The 17,370-nt window shown below is 38.4% G+C and overlaps 1 protein-coding gene across 1 annotated transcript in view; it reads right to left on the reverse strand.

The window, feature by feature from the left end:
* SEZ6L (seizure related 6 homolog like) overlaps nucleotides 1–17,370 on the reverse strand; it is a 678,351-nt gene that overhangs the window by 525,582 nt on the left and 135,399 nt on the right. The window lies entirely within an intron of this gene.

The following is a 17,370-nucleotide window of genomic DNA, read 5'->3' on the forward strand; positions in this document are numbered from 1 at the left end:
TACCACCAAAAGAAAGCTCTATTTGTGGGAAAAGAAGGACGCAAATATCGTTTGGGTACGGCATTGCATGACCACACAATTGTCAGTTAAAGCGATGCAGTGTCAAATTGCAAAAAGAGCTCTGGTCAGGAAGGGGGTTAAATCTTCCGGGCCTCAAGTGGTTAAAGGCTAAGCAAAACTCACCAGAGACAACTTCTTGGGAACAACAGCGATTGGCCAGCTCCTTGCTGCCCATGTTTAAAGCACCTTTTTCACACACCACCAGGGTTTGTGATAGTGGATGCTACCTGGTGTGCTCTTGCTTGACCCAGCTTGTATTTGCTTTGTGGATTACCATGTATGACCTGGCTTGCTCTGACCCTGCTTTCTCCACTGTGATTCTGTACAATTTGGACTCTGATCTACTTGTGTGTGACTTGGCTCGTCTAGATTAAGTTTCTGCCTCATGTTACCAGACTCTCTGTTATTTCTTAACCTGCTCTGACCTGCTTCATCTACACACCAGTCCTTGTTGCTGTCATTTGCAGTGGTGCTCCACAAGCACCAGCCAGCATACAATGCAATGCAATTAAAGTGGAAGGTGACCTAATGATCTCTGAACAAGTCCAGATGTTTGTTTAAGAGCTTGGCAATTTACACCAGCAAGTTTGGTAACTGGCAACCCAGCTCACTAAGGTGCAATCTTCCCCACCTTCTACCACTACTAACACTCTGCCACCTGAACTAAAGATTCATTTGCATGATAATTTTTCTGGTGACTGTAGGGGATTCTCGAACAATAAAAACAACTACAAATTGTATTGTATCTGAGACACAGAGGTGCAATCATCATTTCATTACTGTACTGTAGGGTAATCCACAGGTGGCCTTTAGTCTGGAACCTGCTAACAGTAGCTGCTTTTTTTGAAGCCCTGAGCTTGCTTTATGATGATCCAGATGATGCTGCTGCTGCGGCTGCCGATGTGCTGAAACAGCACCGCGTAACCTACAACATAGGGCCAACTCTGCTGGGACATTTTTTCAAAGTTTTGCAGATGAACCCCAGAATATGGATGGACTGGTGCAGCACTCCACAGCCAATTCTGAGTTGCCTATCCAAGGAAATTGAAGACTCTTTGGTTCATTATATCTATCCAGCTTCCCTGGTGGAGGCCATGCAATTGCCCATCAGAATTGACTGTTGTCAGTGGGAGAGGAGACTGGAACTTGGCACAACTGAGGCAAAACCTGTGCCTTCCTGACACCTTATTTCTCCCCCTCCAGTGCTATGTCTGAGGAGAAACCTATGTAGCTAAGTTGCACCTATTTATCTGCTCAAGAACTGAGACCAGTAAAGGGTTAGTTCACCTTTGTATTAAAATATACAAGGCAAAAAATAGGTCTCTGCTATGATGTGGGGGAAGGGGGGAAGAGCGAACTGCGCATGTGTGGTTATATGTCACATATTTAGATTTATTTTGTATTTAGATACTGTGGGCTTGCCTTAGATGCTAGTGCTGCTCTCATTGATTCTCCTGTCTTATGCCGCGTACACACGGTCGGACTTTTCGTCTACAAAAGTCCAACGGACGCTGACGGACTAAAGCTGGCTGGTAATCCGATCGTGTGTGGGCTTCTCCGGACTTTCAACGGACTTTTTTAGCCTCAAATCCGACGGACTTTAGATTTGAAGCATGCTTCAAATCTTTACGTCGTAACTACGACGGACCCCGAAGTCCGCTCGTCTGTATGCTAGTCCGACGGACAAAAAAACGACGCATGCTCATAAGCAAAAACTAAATGGAAGCACTCGGTCTAGTAAAACTAGTGTTCGTATTGTAGGTAGCACATTCATCACGCTGCAAAATCTGTGATCGTTGAATGCAGCGCATTTTATTTCTTCTTTACGAAGGCTCTAAAGAACGAAGGTGTTTTGCTGTTCATAATCAGAGTTCTCCCAAACTGATTTCTGGATTCTTTTTCTCTTTGATCTCATGAATGATATAGTATGCATTTTAAAAACAATGTTTCCATACTAATAATACTTTTTCCCCTTTTTTTTTTTTTAGGTTTGTAAAGTTAACACAAAGAACCCATTATTATTTTTTTTTTTTATAGTGATTATTTTTTAGTTTTTAGATAAAGTTAACCCAAAGCACCGTTTTTGGTTACGTAAATTTTTTGATTTTCAAGACTTACCACTTGAACATTATTAACATTAGTAATGTATTTTTGGTGTGTTTTTTTTCCTTGTCAAAAGAAGTTTATTGAGTATACAATGTTATAAAGATACATAAAGTAAGTTTACAAGGATCTATAAAGTAAGCTCATTGTTTTACAGTAGGGTTTATATAGGTAAATATCATGAAATTTCAAATATTAAACATTGGGTTCACGTAAACCTAAATTAAAGATATATATCATTTCCTTAGTTACTTTTGTAGGTATTTAAATGATTTATACCTACTATACATATTGTTTACAAGTAGAGTGTATATAGGTTAAATAAATTCTGATAATGAGCTTTAATCATAAGGTGGAGAAAAGGAAAGAGAAAGAAGAAAAAGGGTTGAAAGGTAGAGGTATGGTCCACAAGGTTGTCCCGCTCGTCAGTTTATTATTCTTTTTAGTTCTCTTTGAAGCCTTAGAATGGGTGTCTCTGTAAGTCATTTAATCTGTTACCATGGCAACAGGACAGAGTCATTGAAGTTTGACAGGAACTGTTGTTTTATCCAAGGATGCCAAAGTTTTTCAAATTTTGGAATTTGATTTTGATCGATGGCTACCATCTTAGCATGGGACATTGTATTATTCATTCTGTGAATTGTTTCTGCTAGTACCAATGTAGGAGATTTCCATGCCTTGGCCACTGTTTGTTTTGCAGCCGTTATTAGTTGGATCATAAGTTTGAATTGAGAGAGTGTTAACCATTCCGGTTTTAGATTAAGTAAAGTTAAATATGGATCTGGTTGTATTATTTTTTTAAATATTTTAGATGCAATCACGAAGACTTCCTTCCAGAAGGTTTGGATTACTGGGCACGTCCACCATATGTGTAAATATGTGCCTATTTCTGGGCATCCTCGAAAACAAAGAGCTGAGGTATTAGGTGAATATTTTGCCACTCTAGCGGGTACAAGGTACCAGCGAGTTAGGACTTTATAATTTGTCTCCAGTGCTAAGATGTTGGGTGAAGATGACTTAGATGTGAGCCATATGTTAGACCAGTCCGTGTCTTCTAAAGTTCGTCCCAGGTCCTCCTCCCACCTCTGAACATAAGAGGGTCTATTAAGATTTGCTACTCCATATAATTGATTATAAAGTGATGAAATTGTACCTTTAGCAAATGGATCTTTTGTACAGATTGATTCAAAAATGGATAATTGGGATAATGGTGTATCCCCCTTTAGGAATGGTGTATAGAAATTTTTGATTTGGAGATATCTAAATATCTCAGAGTTTGGTAGATCATATTTTTCTCTAAGTGATGGGAATGAAAGGAATGATTTAGATGCTATGAAGTCATTTAGTGTCTGAATGCCTGATGTTGTCCAAGCTTTAAAAGAATTTGGGTAGATCCATGCTGGATAAAAGGCCGGATTTCTGATAAAAGAAAGGAGAGGATTGTGTGGAGATTGTAACTGATATTTGGTTTTTAGTTTATCCCAGAGAGATAAGAAATGTTTAGTTATGGGATTATGAATTTTAAAGCGGTCTTTAGGATCAAGCCATAATAAATTTGATATTAATAGAGGGTCATTTTCTGAAGCCTCTATAAATACCCATAATGGCATTTCCTGTTTTGCATGGTATTTGGACAGACTGGCCAAATGTGCTGCTCTGTAGTAGTTAGTAAAATTAGGGTATCCCAGGCCTCCTTTATTTTTGGGAAGATGTAGTGTGTGCATAGGTATACGTGGTTTAGAAGAGCCCCATATAAACGAAGTTGCTCTTTTTTGTACTATTCTCAAAAAATAGGAAGGAATTGGAATAGGGAGGACTCTGAATAGATAAAGCAATTTGGGTAGAATAGTCATTTTGATTGCATTAATCTTCCCTATCCAGGATAAAGGAAGTTGCGACCATTGTTTTATTAGATTTGTGATCTGTCTTAATACAGGAGGATAATTGGTTGAGAATAAGTCAGAATGAGATGCTGTTAAATGAATTCCAAGATATGGGATTGATTTTTCTGCCCATGTGAATGGGAGTGCAGCCCTAGCCGGGATCAATTCCATGTTTGTGAGTGAAATATTAAGCACTAGGCATTTCTTAGGATTAATCATAAGGCCGGATAGGGCTGCAAATCCATCAAGAGCTGGTATTAAGTTAGGACCAGAGACCTGTGGTGATGATAGAAAAAGTAATATGTCGTCTGCAAATATACATAATTTGTGTGTAATACCTCCTACTTCAATGCCAGTTATAGTTTGGTTTGTTCTGATGTATTGGGCCATGGGTTCGAGTATAAGGGCAAATAATAAGGGAGATAATGGGCAACCCTGTCGGGTACCTCTTTCGATATTAAAGGCTTCAGATTTGTATCCAGCATATTTTATATAGGCTTTGGGTTTATTATATAATGCTTTGATCCATGTTAAAAAGTGGGGTCCAAAACCCCATTTTTGTAATGAATATTGCATATATTGCCAGGATACTGTGTCAAATGCCCTCTTAATATCGAGAGATAGAAAACATAAAGGGATTTTCCGTTTTTTAGCAATATGTGCCAATAACACTGCCCTGCGTATATTATCGCCTGCCTGTCTATTTGGCATGAAGCCTACTTGATCTCTATGTATTAATTTTCCTATAATGCTATTGAGGCGTTTTGCTATTATTTTTGCTAATAATTTAATATCGAGGTTTAACAGAGAGATAGGCCGACAATTCACACAGGAAGTATCATCAGAAAGGGGTTTTGGGATCATACAAACAATTGCCATTAGTGTTTCTTGCCGAAAAGAATGTCCATCTAGAAGTTTGTTAAAAGTTTCAGTGAGAATGGGAGAGAGTATTTCTGAGAATGTTTTATAGTATAAAGCCGAGTAGCCGTCTGGGCCTGGTCTTTTGTTAAGTTTTAGGTCTTTTATGGCGTTAGCAACTTCATCTATAGTTATAGGCTCATCCAAACTGTTTTTTTGATTCTGAGATAACTCAGGTAAGGTTATTTTTGAGAAGAAGGATTCAGCCTCTGTAGGATTAAATTCATTGTTTGTCTTGTATAAAGTTGCGAGATGTGAGTGAAATTTATGGACTATTTTAACTGGATTACAAGTGTAAACATTTTTTGATAATTTCAAACGTATTGGTTTGAAAGATTTGTTCGTTGAATTTAATGCCCGAGCCAAATATGTACCTGGTTTGTTTGTATTCATGTAGAAATTGTGTTTGGAGCGTTTGAGGGATTTATCAACTGACTCAGTGAGAAATAGATCGTATTCCAATCTAGATTTTTCCAGATGAGATTTTGTACTCTGAGATGGATTATCTTGAAATGATATGTAGGCTGCATTAAAATTGAGTTCTAGTTTTTTTGCTAGATTTTTGCGTTCCCGTTTAAATAGTGCCATTTGTCTTTGTATTGTACCACGCAAGACAGGCTTATGAGCTTCCCACAGTGTTATTGGGGAGATGTCTGTTGTATTATTAATTGATATGTATTCCTTTAAAGCTTGTTCAATGGCCATCTGATGTAGTGGGTGTTTGAGCATTATATCCGGTAAGTACCACGTTGGGTCATGCGCTTTTGGTATGGCTGAGGCTATAGTAGTGTATACTGCATTATGGTCAGACCACGGAATAGGAATTATATCTGATGCAATAATTTCTGGTATCATTCCTATTGTTAGAAAAATATGATCTATTCTGGTGAAAGTTTGATGAGGGTGCGAGAAATAAGTGAATTTCTTTTTCATTGGGTTACTTTCTCTCCATGAATCTACCAGATTGTATTTGGAAAGAAGTTGAGAAAAAGGTAATCTAGAGGTTATTTTGGATGGTGTAAAAGGTGATTTATCTAGAAATGGGAGGAGGACCTGGTTCGAATCCCCACACATTATCACTGTTCCTATTTTGTGTGTATTAATCACTTGTAATATATGTGAGAGGAATGGTGTAGGTTGTTTGTTAGGAGCGTAGTAGGAAATCACTGTGATTGCTGTATCCATTATATAACCCATGAGTATCAGGTATCTACCTTCTGGGTCTTTAATTTCTGATGATAAGGTGAATGGTGTGGATCGGTGAAATGCAATTAGAGTTCCCCTTTGCTTGGTACAGGCAGAAGCCGTGTAAATTTGTTGATAAAAAGGAGAAATATATTTTGGAGTAGAATCTTTGGTGAAGTGTGTTTCTTGGAGGCATACTATGTGAGCCTTCTTGTTATGGAAAGTACGGAAGGCTTTGGTCCTTTTCTGAGGGACATTTATTCCCTGAACATTCAGGGAAAGTATATTCAATGGTGCCATGGCAATAGATCAAATAGTTTTGACTTACTTTTTGTTATGCAGAGCTGACTGCGCAGATCAACCTGTGTGGACTGAAGAGATGAATAGATAGAAAAGAAACCAGTGAATTCTGGAGTAAAGAGTAAACAAAAAACATATGAGATTAGATGATACATTGTATAAATTATTTTTTGCAAGTAATCACAATTTACCCGTGAAAGAGAATAAATATCTCTCTCAGGGGAATAAGTGCCTTTGTCACACTCCCACATAATATGGTTGGGAGAATGAGGAGGGCTAATGGGGGAACACGGATCTTCCGCTTACAGGAGAGAAGTGCTATGTCAAAAGACATCAAAATGATGTTTCATTAATTGGAGGGCTAATGGGGGAACACGGATCTTCCGCTTACAGGAGAGAAGTGCTATGTCAAAAGACATCAAAATGATGTTTCATTAATTGGAGTGCAGAATATAGTTTTTGTTGAAATTATTTATTCCAGGGTGGTTGTATATGGTTAGTCTTGCCCTAGGCTAAATAATTCAGTTAGAAAGGTACTGTTAATAACTTTGGTATTGATGAAGATAGTTTGAATTATTTTGGGATTTTAACCCTTTTAGAGTAAACAATTACATATTTTATTCATATGTAACTGTTTAGATATGTTAACTCATAAAATTGAGGTTGTATTGCTTCAGATTAAAATAAACAAAAACATAATTCTAGGAACTATTACAAGGTAATAATATATTTGTTTTAAGAAAAGAAAGAAAAAGCTTCCATTACTTCTGGATTATTGAACATATTTGTCCTAAAAAGTAATAAATCTATTGTTATTACCTGATAATATATAACTGAACATGAATTTCCTTATTTCACTTATATATTCTAAGGCTATATGAATCAGAAGTAATAAGAAATATAACTGGAATGTAATGATCCCACACAGTGTGTGACTATCAGAATGCAGTTACATTCAGTTATAAATATAGGTTTTTTATAGAGAACCATCTCTTAGTATAATAAATGAAGAGATATCAGGAATTAGGATGTCAGTCCATTGAATCTTCTTGGTCCATAGATGATGTGGCATAACGGCCTCTTTTGTGAGAATGATGATTCCCATTTTGTTCTGAAATTTTCTGGGTGCTGCCTGAAGGTGAAGATGATGTAATTCTTCTGCGTGTGGGAGTGTTGCTGCTTGTGGGTTCTGTCAGATTTAATTTTAAAAGGGTTTGTTGTAGTTCATCTGCTGATCTGCTTCTGTAAATTGTACCTTGGTAGTTAAATCTGACTGAAAAGGGGAAGCCCCATTGATACATAATGTTGTGGCGTTGCAGTTCCATTAGTTGGGGTTTCATGGATCGTCTTTTAGTAATAGTAAGTTGGGATAGGTCAGCAAAAATTTGATAATTGTGTCCTTGAAAATTAAGTTCCTTTTTTTCTCTTGCAGCAATTAGTATTTGTTCTTTCGTTCTGTAATAATGAAATTTTGTGATTATATCACGTGGGGGTCCATCTTTCTTTTTGGCTGTGAGGGCTCTGTGTACTCTGTCCAGTTCTAAACGTTCAATAGGGATATCTGGCTTTAGTTCTTGTAATAGAGCAGTAATAGTAGATTGCAGGTCTGTCACAGTTTCAGGTATTCCCCTTATGCGCAAGTTTGAATGTCTGGCTCTATTTTCGTAATCTTCGAGCTTAGTTTGAAGTATTAAATTCTCTTCTTTTAATTGTTCCAATTCTGTTATATTTTCTTGGGTTGTAATTTCAATTTCATCCATTTTTATTTCTAAGGCTGCGGTGCAGTTTCCCAGTTCTCTTATTTCTTTGGTTAGGCTTTTTGTTATTTGGTCTGAGGTTTGTTTTAAAGCCTTATGAAGCATCTTTTCAAATTGTAATAATATTACTGGGGATACTGAGGATGCTTGTGGAGAAGTTTGTGAGAGGATTTGTTCTGTATCTGACTCAAATGGAGAGTCTTGCTGTGACATTTTCTGTCTGTGAGGGCGCCCTGATGCTGTATCTTGTGAGGTGACTGGAGCTGCTTCAGCTGCAGTGAGTGCCTGTGAGCTCTTTGTGAGGTGATTTTTATTTCTGCCACGGTTTCCTCCCAGTACCATATTTCCTGCCCAAACTTTCACAGTTTGTTCCCTGGGGCAAAAAGGTTCAAATGGATACCTTTTGAGCCTGCAGGCTCCGCTTTGTCCTTCTCTTCTCTCCTCAGTGGTGTGGAGCTCTAACAATGCATGTCTGCTCTGCTAGGCTCCGCCTCCTGCCCCCGGTGTGTTTTTTTTTTCAAACTCAATGAGATTGTTGTCCCTTGTTAATTTAACATTGTGTGTAAAATCAATGATTTCAAAGAAAACACATAAAGTCTTTTGCTAAACTCAAAAAAGATCCATTTATTCATGGTCAAAATAAAATAAAGAGGAAGTCAACGCTGGAAAAAGTCGGTGTACCAGAAAATTGGGATCTTGCGGAGTCCATATAAGAGGGAGCACAATCTGGTCCAAGAATCCCAGAGATCAACAGCACCAGCAGATGATCTAGATGTCCCCAGACTGTGGTCCTACAACAGCCTGCGTCTTCTGTCAGACCAGACTGAACCCAGGTCATCATTTTCTTCTCTTCCCTGCAGCCTTTCCTCCACGCTGCCCTGCAGCCTTCCCTGTAGCCTTCTTTTGAGGCTGTGGCTCTGGTGTTTCAGTTGTGGCAGGAGGAGGAGGAGGAGGAGGAGGAGGGGGGCTGCCTCATGTAGTTGGGTGTTTTGTGTTAGCGTGCCCTGCAGCCCCTTATGGATTGTTTCCCCAAATAGGCGCTCACAAATGAGGCGCTGCTCCCTATTCATCTGAAGAAGCCTGCTGGCTAAGTAGCAGCCATAGGATTCTTCCGCTTCGGGGGGGCTCCTTAAAAAACGGGTGGCCTCTTGCATGAGGCGCAGGGATGCGTCCTGTGTGACCATCCCCTTCCTGGCCCTTTTTTTGGGAAGGTGGAGGGGAGGCACTTGGGATTCGGTCAGGCTCCTACTGGGCCCAGCCACCTCACTTGGCCCAGCCACCTCACTTGGCCCAGCCACCTCACTGGGAGCAGCCACCTCACTGGGAGCAGCCACCTCCTGCCTGACACTGGGCCCAGCCTCCTCCAGGATGATGGTGAATCCGGCCTCCTCCAGGCTGTCCATGGGCCTGGCCTCCTCCTGCCTGCCACTTTCCCCCCATTCCTCCTGGATGGACTCATCCTGTGTATAAAAAAAGGACAATAGTTTGAGTATATTTTTTTGGGTTCATCAATGACACACAGTTTGCTTCTCATGAATAGCAAATTCAATGTGAATACTTCTCTTTAATAAAAGAGTCTAATCAGACACCATAATTATTTCAAGCAGGTGCCAAACATATTTAGCCACTACTGTCAATTGATATGTATACACAATTTTGAGTGCCAAATTATTTTAGACAATTATAACATCCAGTTAACATCATTAATATTAGTACAGTAAATATTTGTTAAAATAATTTACCTGACTCCAGATGGTCATATCTGGTTCATCCAGGATGGAAGACCCAGCTTGCTCCTCATCAGCCTCTGCTGGGGTGGAGGGAAGGGTGGAGGGAAGGGTTGAAAGTGATGGCCTGGCTTCATTCTGGTCATCCAGAAAACGGAGTTGATTATAGTACCACAGCCTGGGTACATAAACATCATCTGCTGATGCTCCTGATCTCCTTGATTCCTGGATCTTCTTATGCTCCCTCTTATACATGTTCCTCAAGACCCCAATTTTCTTGAGCAATGTCTCCATTGTTGCTTCCGGGATGGTCGCCTGGACAAAGGCCAGAAGTCTCTCCAGCGTTGACTTCCTCACATGCTTAGCATAATACTGAGGGTGTTTCACCTCCCACAAATTCCTCATCTCTCGATATTTGGAAATAAAAGATGTAAGGAACTCTGGATCCTTAAATAGGGGATTCATTATATCTGGAAAAGATGAAGTCACAAGACAAAAAACACTTTTATTATAGGTTTCGGCTAACCCCTCATCATCTTCTCCCTATGTAGGCCTCATCAATCTATCAAGCCATATAGGCCGCTTGCTACAAAGTCATGACCATAAAAACCAAAAAAAAAAAAAAAAAATATATCTAAAATTACCTTCGTTTTGTAACATCCAGGTCCACTATCACCTACCACAGAACGTACGTACGACACGTGCGCAAGGCTCTTTATACACTACGCATGTGTGAAACTCCGCCTGCGTCGCCCGCCCCTGACGTTCGAAATTAACTCATGTTCTCCGCCCCCTAATTCGACGCACAGAACGTACGTACGACACGTGCGCAAGGCTCTTTATACACTACGCATGTGTGAAACTCCGCCTGCGTCGCCCGCCCCTGACGTTCGATTTTAACTCATGTTCTCCGCCCATTTTTTGTTACGGCACGTAGTGGAGTTAAAGAATGGCGGAGACACCTGAAATGTTGACGACCTCAGGTAGTGGAGACAGCCCGGAGGCTGGAACGTCAGCGAAATCTATGAGGCCTAGATTTAAGGCCTCTAATATGAGTTTTAAAGAGATGGTGGAGATGGTGGCCATTCTTCACAAAGACGACTATGACGGCAATTATGGGCCATACGCACGGCCAAATTTGCGCAAGGCCAAAATAATGGCGAAGGTCGTGGAGACTTTACAGGCATCTTTTGGGGTCCAGCGCTCCAAAGATCAACTGCGAAAAAGATGGTCTGACCTGAAACTCAGGGAGCCGGATCAATACCGACGTATCCGGAAAGTTCTTAAAAAAAGTAAGTACTTGTCGTGTTTTTCTCTTGTGTTTATTACCTTGTATACTGCTCCATGTGCTTTTCCTTCCTATCCGATTTTTTGTTCATCGTTTTAAACGATCTTTTAATAAACCTCGTTACATATCTATAGATAGATCGATATATATATATCTAGAGATATATCTCTATATATATATATATATATATATATATATATATATATATATATATATATATATATATATATATATATATATCTAGAGATATATATATATATATATATATATATATATATATATATATATATATATATACATATATACATATACATATACATATATATATACATATATATATACATATATACATATACATATACATATACATATATATATATATATATATATATATATATATATATATATATATATATATATATATATATATATAACTATAGAGAGAGATATATATATATATATATATATATATATATATATATATATATATATATATATTGAGAGATATATATAGATATAGATATAGATATAGAGATATAGAGAGAGAGAGAGAGAGAGAGAAATATATATAGAGAGAGAAATATAGAGATAGGTAGATAGATAGATATAGAAATGTAAAACATTCTTTTTGAAGATTTGAAGTTATCTTAATTTTTTGGCTTTACATTTAGTTAGATATTTAGAGATTTTGTTCCAGATATAGAGAGAGATCAAAAGATTATTAACTATATTTTGAGATATTGATATCTATCTATCCGATATGTCTTTCTAATTTTAAATATTGAGGTAAAATAGGAACTCTACACAAACCACTTCATTACAAATGTTGGAAAATTACTATGTACTAAAATATCTGTGTGCTAATTAGATTAATAATTTTTTGTTTCACATAGGGGAAAAATCACTCAGCCAACAACCAGAAGACAGTCCACCCCAAGCAAAACATGATTGGGAAATAAGCCCAAGTCCCATTGAGGATGTGGAGGAAGGAGAGGTGGGCGACATGGGCACCCCACCAGGTGAGTGTCTGACACACCAGCTTACGTTAATCTATGCATGGCTGCCTTTTGTTTAATGTAATTTGTCTACTCTATTTTAGGGGATCTGGTTGTGCTTCATTCAAGCAATAGTGCCACCCCCGAGGATGTGGAGGAATTAGGCTACATGGGCACCCCACCAGGTCAGTGTCTGAGACAACAGCTTGATTTATGGTAAGGTAAACTATGTATGTGTGCATATTTCTAAAGACATTTTTTGGTTTCATTCCACTTTAGGTACAACAACAAGAAGTGACTATTTCACCTCTGAAAGTGCCCAACGGCTAATTGGTCAAATAATGGCCTGGAATAAGGACATCGATGAAATGCGGAATCGGCTGGATCGTATGCAGCAGGAAATGAAGGACATGATTGATGTTTTGGGTCGAATCTAAATGCCCTTTTTTAAACCCCAAAACATCAATCATGTCCTTCATTTCCTGTTTTGCTGACCCCATTCTGGGCCTTCTCTTTTTTTTTTTTGGCAGAACATAAATGGCTGTTTAACCTAATGTAAAAAAGGAGGGCTGTTTCTCGTAAATACCTCAAAAATCCACAAAAAAATAAAACTTGATTTTCAAAAAAACACAAAAAAAAAAAAAAAAAATTGATTTTAAAAAACCAAAAAAATCAAAAACTTGATTTTAAAAAAACAAAAAAAATTAAAAAACTTGATGTTAAAAAACCAAAAAAATTAAAAAACTTGATTTTAAAAAACCAAAAAAATTAAAAAACTTGATGTTAAAAAACCAAAAAAATTAAAAAACTTGATTTTCAAAAACCAAAAAAATTAAAAAACTTGATGTTAAAAAACCAAAAAAATTCAAAAACTTGATTTTAAAAAACCAAAAAAATTCAAAAACTTGATTTTAAAAAACCAAAAAAAATTAAAAAACTTGATTTTAAAAAACCAAAAAAAATTAAAAAACTTGATTTTAAAAAACCAAAAAAATTAAAAAACTTGATGTTAAAAAACCAAAAAAAATAATATACAAACTTTATTAAAAAAAAATAATAAAAACAAAAATAACTTGATAAAAAAAAAAAACATAAACAAAAAAATTGCTTTAAAAAAAAAAAAAACAAAACAAAACTTGATTTTCCCAAAACAAAAAAATAAGCCTGTTTGTGAAAATCAAAAAGCCAAAAATATTTTTTTGTGGATTAGGTATAAATATTTAGATATAATTATATTTTGCTACATTATTAAGATATCATTCTATTTTTGTCTATGAACATTTTATACTAAATGCAGAACTGAATGCATAACAACCATTAATAAAAACATCTCCTTATAGGAATTAAATAAATGTGTGGTTTGTTATTTCAAGGCTCAGTATCATTTTAGTTATAATTGTAAAAAAGTTGTTTACAGTGGCAATGGAGCTTATTTAGACATTTAAAATTACAATACAGTTGGCACTACAACTGCTCGACCATAACCTAGGAGACAGCCCAAAAGAAAGGCAAGCAATAAATATAATGCAAGATTTCATCAATAATTTTTTTATTGTCAAAAATTATATATCCTGGCCCATTGCAATGGCCCCCCTACCCATAAAATAATTAACATATTGCTGTCTAACTTGACGGGCACTTTGGGGGGCCAAGCCAGTACGGACAGTATCCAGGCCTGTAAGGTTGGCTTCTATTTGTCCGGCCTCAGGCCCAACTGTGCCTATATAATTTGGAGAATGCTTATTTAAAAAGTTGTGCAGAATGCAGCACGATAAAATGATAAAATTAAGTTTGTATTCCGCCAAATTAATGGCTGTTTGAAACAGGCGGAACCGGCTGGCCAGAATTCCAAACGCATTCTCAACCACTCTTCTAGCTCTGGCCAGCCGGTAATTAAAAACCCTCCTCTCCGGGGTGAGGGTTCTTTGGGGGAATGGCCTCATGAGGTGCTTGCTGAGAGCAAAGGCTTCATCGGCAATGAAGACAAAGGGGAGTCCTTCCACGTTATCCTCATCAGGTGGCAATCCCAGGCCACCACTCTGGAGACGCTGGCAGAACTCCGTCTGGGCAAATACTCCTCCATCCGACATCCGGCCATTCTTCCCCACGTCCACATATAAAAAATCATAGTGTGCCGACACCACCGCCATTAAAACAATACTGTGGAACCCCTTATAATTAAAATAATATGACCCCGAATGGGGTGGTGGCACAATGTGGACATGTTTCCCATCTATAGCCCCTCTACAATTGGGAAAGTCCCAACGGCTGGCAAAATGGGATGCCACAGTCTGCCATTCCTGTGGCGTTGAAGGAAACTGGGAAATCAAACAAGAAAACCAAAATCAATTAATTTGGAAGCTAACATTGCAAGAAAATTAGACAATTAAAAACATTATTCCCCAGCATCAGTATAACATTCAATAATTTAATTGTTCTGGAATAACTAATATGGAAAGGCACACTTATCAGATTGCTCACCCCCTCTGATGGAACATTGATTACATTTTAGGGGGTTGTGAAATCCCTAAAAAAAATTACTTTTAGGACACGCAGGAATTTAGGGACTAAAAAGGCTACAAGACTGCAGTTGTCGCACTCTGCAGGTGCAGTTGCTAACCAGCTTACAGTAAATGAGGTAATGTAAAAAGGCATTCATGTTGCAAGGAGTACACAATCACATGCAAGGGCAATTAATGAAAACACTTTGAGGCTTGCATATGATTTGATGATGGAAATCAGCAGAGCTTCTGCTCATTTACTAAAGCACTGGAACAAATGCACTTGTAGAGTGCACATGCATTTTGCAAAGTGCAACATATATTTGCTTTAGACAAATCAACACCACAGAACATTCCAGCAAATTTTAACGAGGGTGGGGGTGGGGGGGTTGTGAAATCTAGATAATTGCTCATTAGCAGCACACTATTTGGAGTGAGTTTAGGTGGGGGGGGGGGGTGGGGGGGTTGTGAAATCTAGATAATTGCTCATTAGCAGCACACTATTTGGAGTGAGTTTAGGTGGGGGGGGGGGGGGGTGGGGGGGTTGTGAAATCTAGATAATTGCTCATTAGCAGCACACTAAATACACTCAAACAAAATACATTCCAAATGAGTAGACTAGGTGGATATGTTCCCATCACTTCATGCTGGGGAGGTTATTGAAGGAAAATATACATGCATGACAAAAAATAACACGAAAAAAATCCAGCATGTGTGAGGATAAAAAGGGGACATTCACACTATATTGCAATGATGGTAAGTAGTGTTTGAAGCAAGAAATACATTACATTATCAAAGATTACATAAAAGAACATGTGATGCTAATAAAAGAAAAATATCTTACCTTAATATAGTCCTTCTGCAGGACCTGTATGATGGCAGAACAGGTCTCTGGGATAATGATCCCCAGAGCCTGGGGGGAGATGCCTGTCGAGAACTTAAGGTCCTGCAGGCTTCTCCCTGTGGCCAAATACCGCAAGGTAGCGACCAGCCTCTGCTCCGGAGTGATGGCTTGCCTCATGCAGGTATCCTGCCTGCTGATATAGGGGGTCAGCAAAGCCAACAAACGGTCAAAAACGGGGTCCGTCATCCGGAGAAAGTTCCTGAAATCCTCAGGATTATTCTCACGGATCTCACGGAGCAAAGGCATGTGACAGAACTGGTCATGCTGAAGCAACCAATTCTTGGTCCATGAACTCCTCCTCGCCCTGTTCATGGACTGGACTTGGGCTGAAGAATAAACTACAGCACCAAGCACATACAATGCACGAGCTCTACGACGAGTACGTACAGGTAACATGGCTTCAAAACGGTCGGCTGGTCAGAACGCACTAAACAGAACGCACTGAAGAACAGCAAGGCCTGTGAAGAACGACCTGAAAATCAGGAACGAGCGGGCAATAAAACAAAGATTTCTCAATGCCAACTGACCAAACGCACTGAAAAGCAGATACAAACCTCACAAGCACAGACTGAACAACAGTTAAAACGAACTGAAAAATACGAGTCTCACAAGCGCGAATCGTCTCTCACCAAACTTCTACTAACACGAGATAAACACGAGATTAGCAGAAGGAGCCCAAAGGGTGTCGTACGGGCTATTGAACTTCCGTTTTATAGTCTCGTCGGACTTGGTGTACGTCACCGCGTACTAGGCTGTCGTACTTTTGTGTGGTCGTGTGTGTGTAAGTCCGTTCGTAAGAAAGTCTGCCGCAAGTCCGCCGAAGGTACGTCGGAAGTATGTCGGACAGGCTGTCGGACTTTTGTAGACGAAAAGTCCGACCGTGTGTACGCGGCATTAGATTCTGCACAGAAAACAGCAGATCTCTCTCAATTGAAGATTTCTAGCCAGGCTGCAGAGAAGCCACCCTTGGCCCACAGGAGGCTTTAAGTAAGCTAAATTACTGAACAATGTTTTATAAAATACTGGGCCCTCATTATTGCACAGTACATTTTGAAAAAAAGATGATTTAAACCTTTAACCACTTCAGCCCCTTTTGCCCCCTTAATGACCAGGCCATTTTTCGTGATTCGGCACAGCGTCGTTTTAGCTGACAATTGCGCGGGCATGCGATTCTGTACAAAAACAAAATTGACGTCCTTTTCTCCCCCACAAATAGAGCTTTCTTTTGGTGGTAATTGATCACCTCTGCAATTGTTATTGTTTGCGCTATAAATAAAAAAAGAGCGACAATTTTGAAAAAAAAAACATTATTTTTTACTTTTTGCTATAATAAATATTCTCAATTTAAAAAAAAAAATAAATAAATAAACTAATTTATTTAAGTCAATATGTATACTTCTACATATTTTTGGTAAAAAAAATTTGCAATAAGGGTATATTGATTGGTTTGCGCAAAAGTTATAGCGTCTACAAAATAGGGGCTATATTTATTGCATTTTTATTATTATTTATTTTTTTACTAGTAATGGCAGTGTTCTGCAGTTTTTATCAGGACTACAACATTGTGGGGGACAGATCAGACACTTTTGACACTTTTTTGGGACCATTGACATTTATACAGTGATCAGTGCTATAAAAATGCACTGATTACTGTATAAATGACACTGGCAGGGAAGGGGTTAATAGTAGGGGCGATCAAGGGGTTAACTGTGTGTCCTAGGGAGTGATTCTAACTCTGGGGGGAATGGG

Source organism: Aquarana catesbeiana, linkage group LG01 (assembly GCF_042186555.1).
Source record: "Aquarana catesbeiana isolate 2022-GZ linkage group LG01, ASM4218655v1, whole genome shotgun sequence".
NCBI classification, from domain to species: Eukaryota; Metazoa; Chordata; class Amphibia; order Anura; family Ranidae; genus Aquarana; species Aquarana catesbeiana.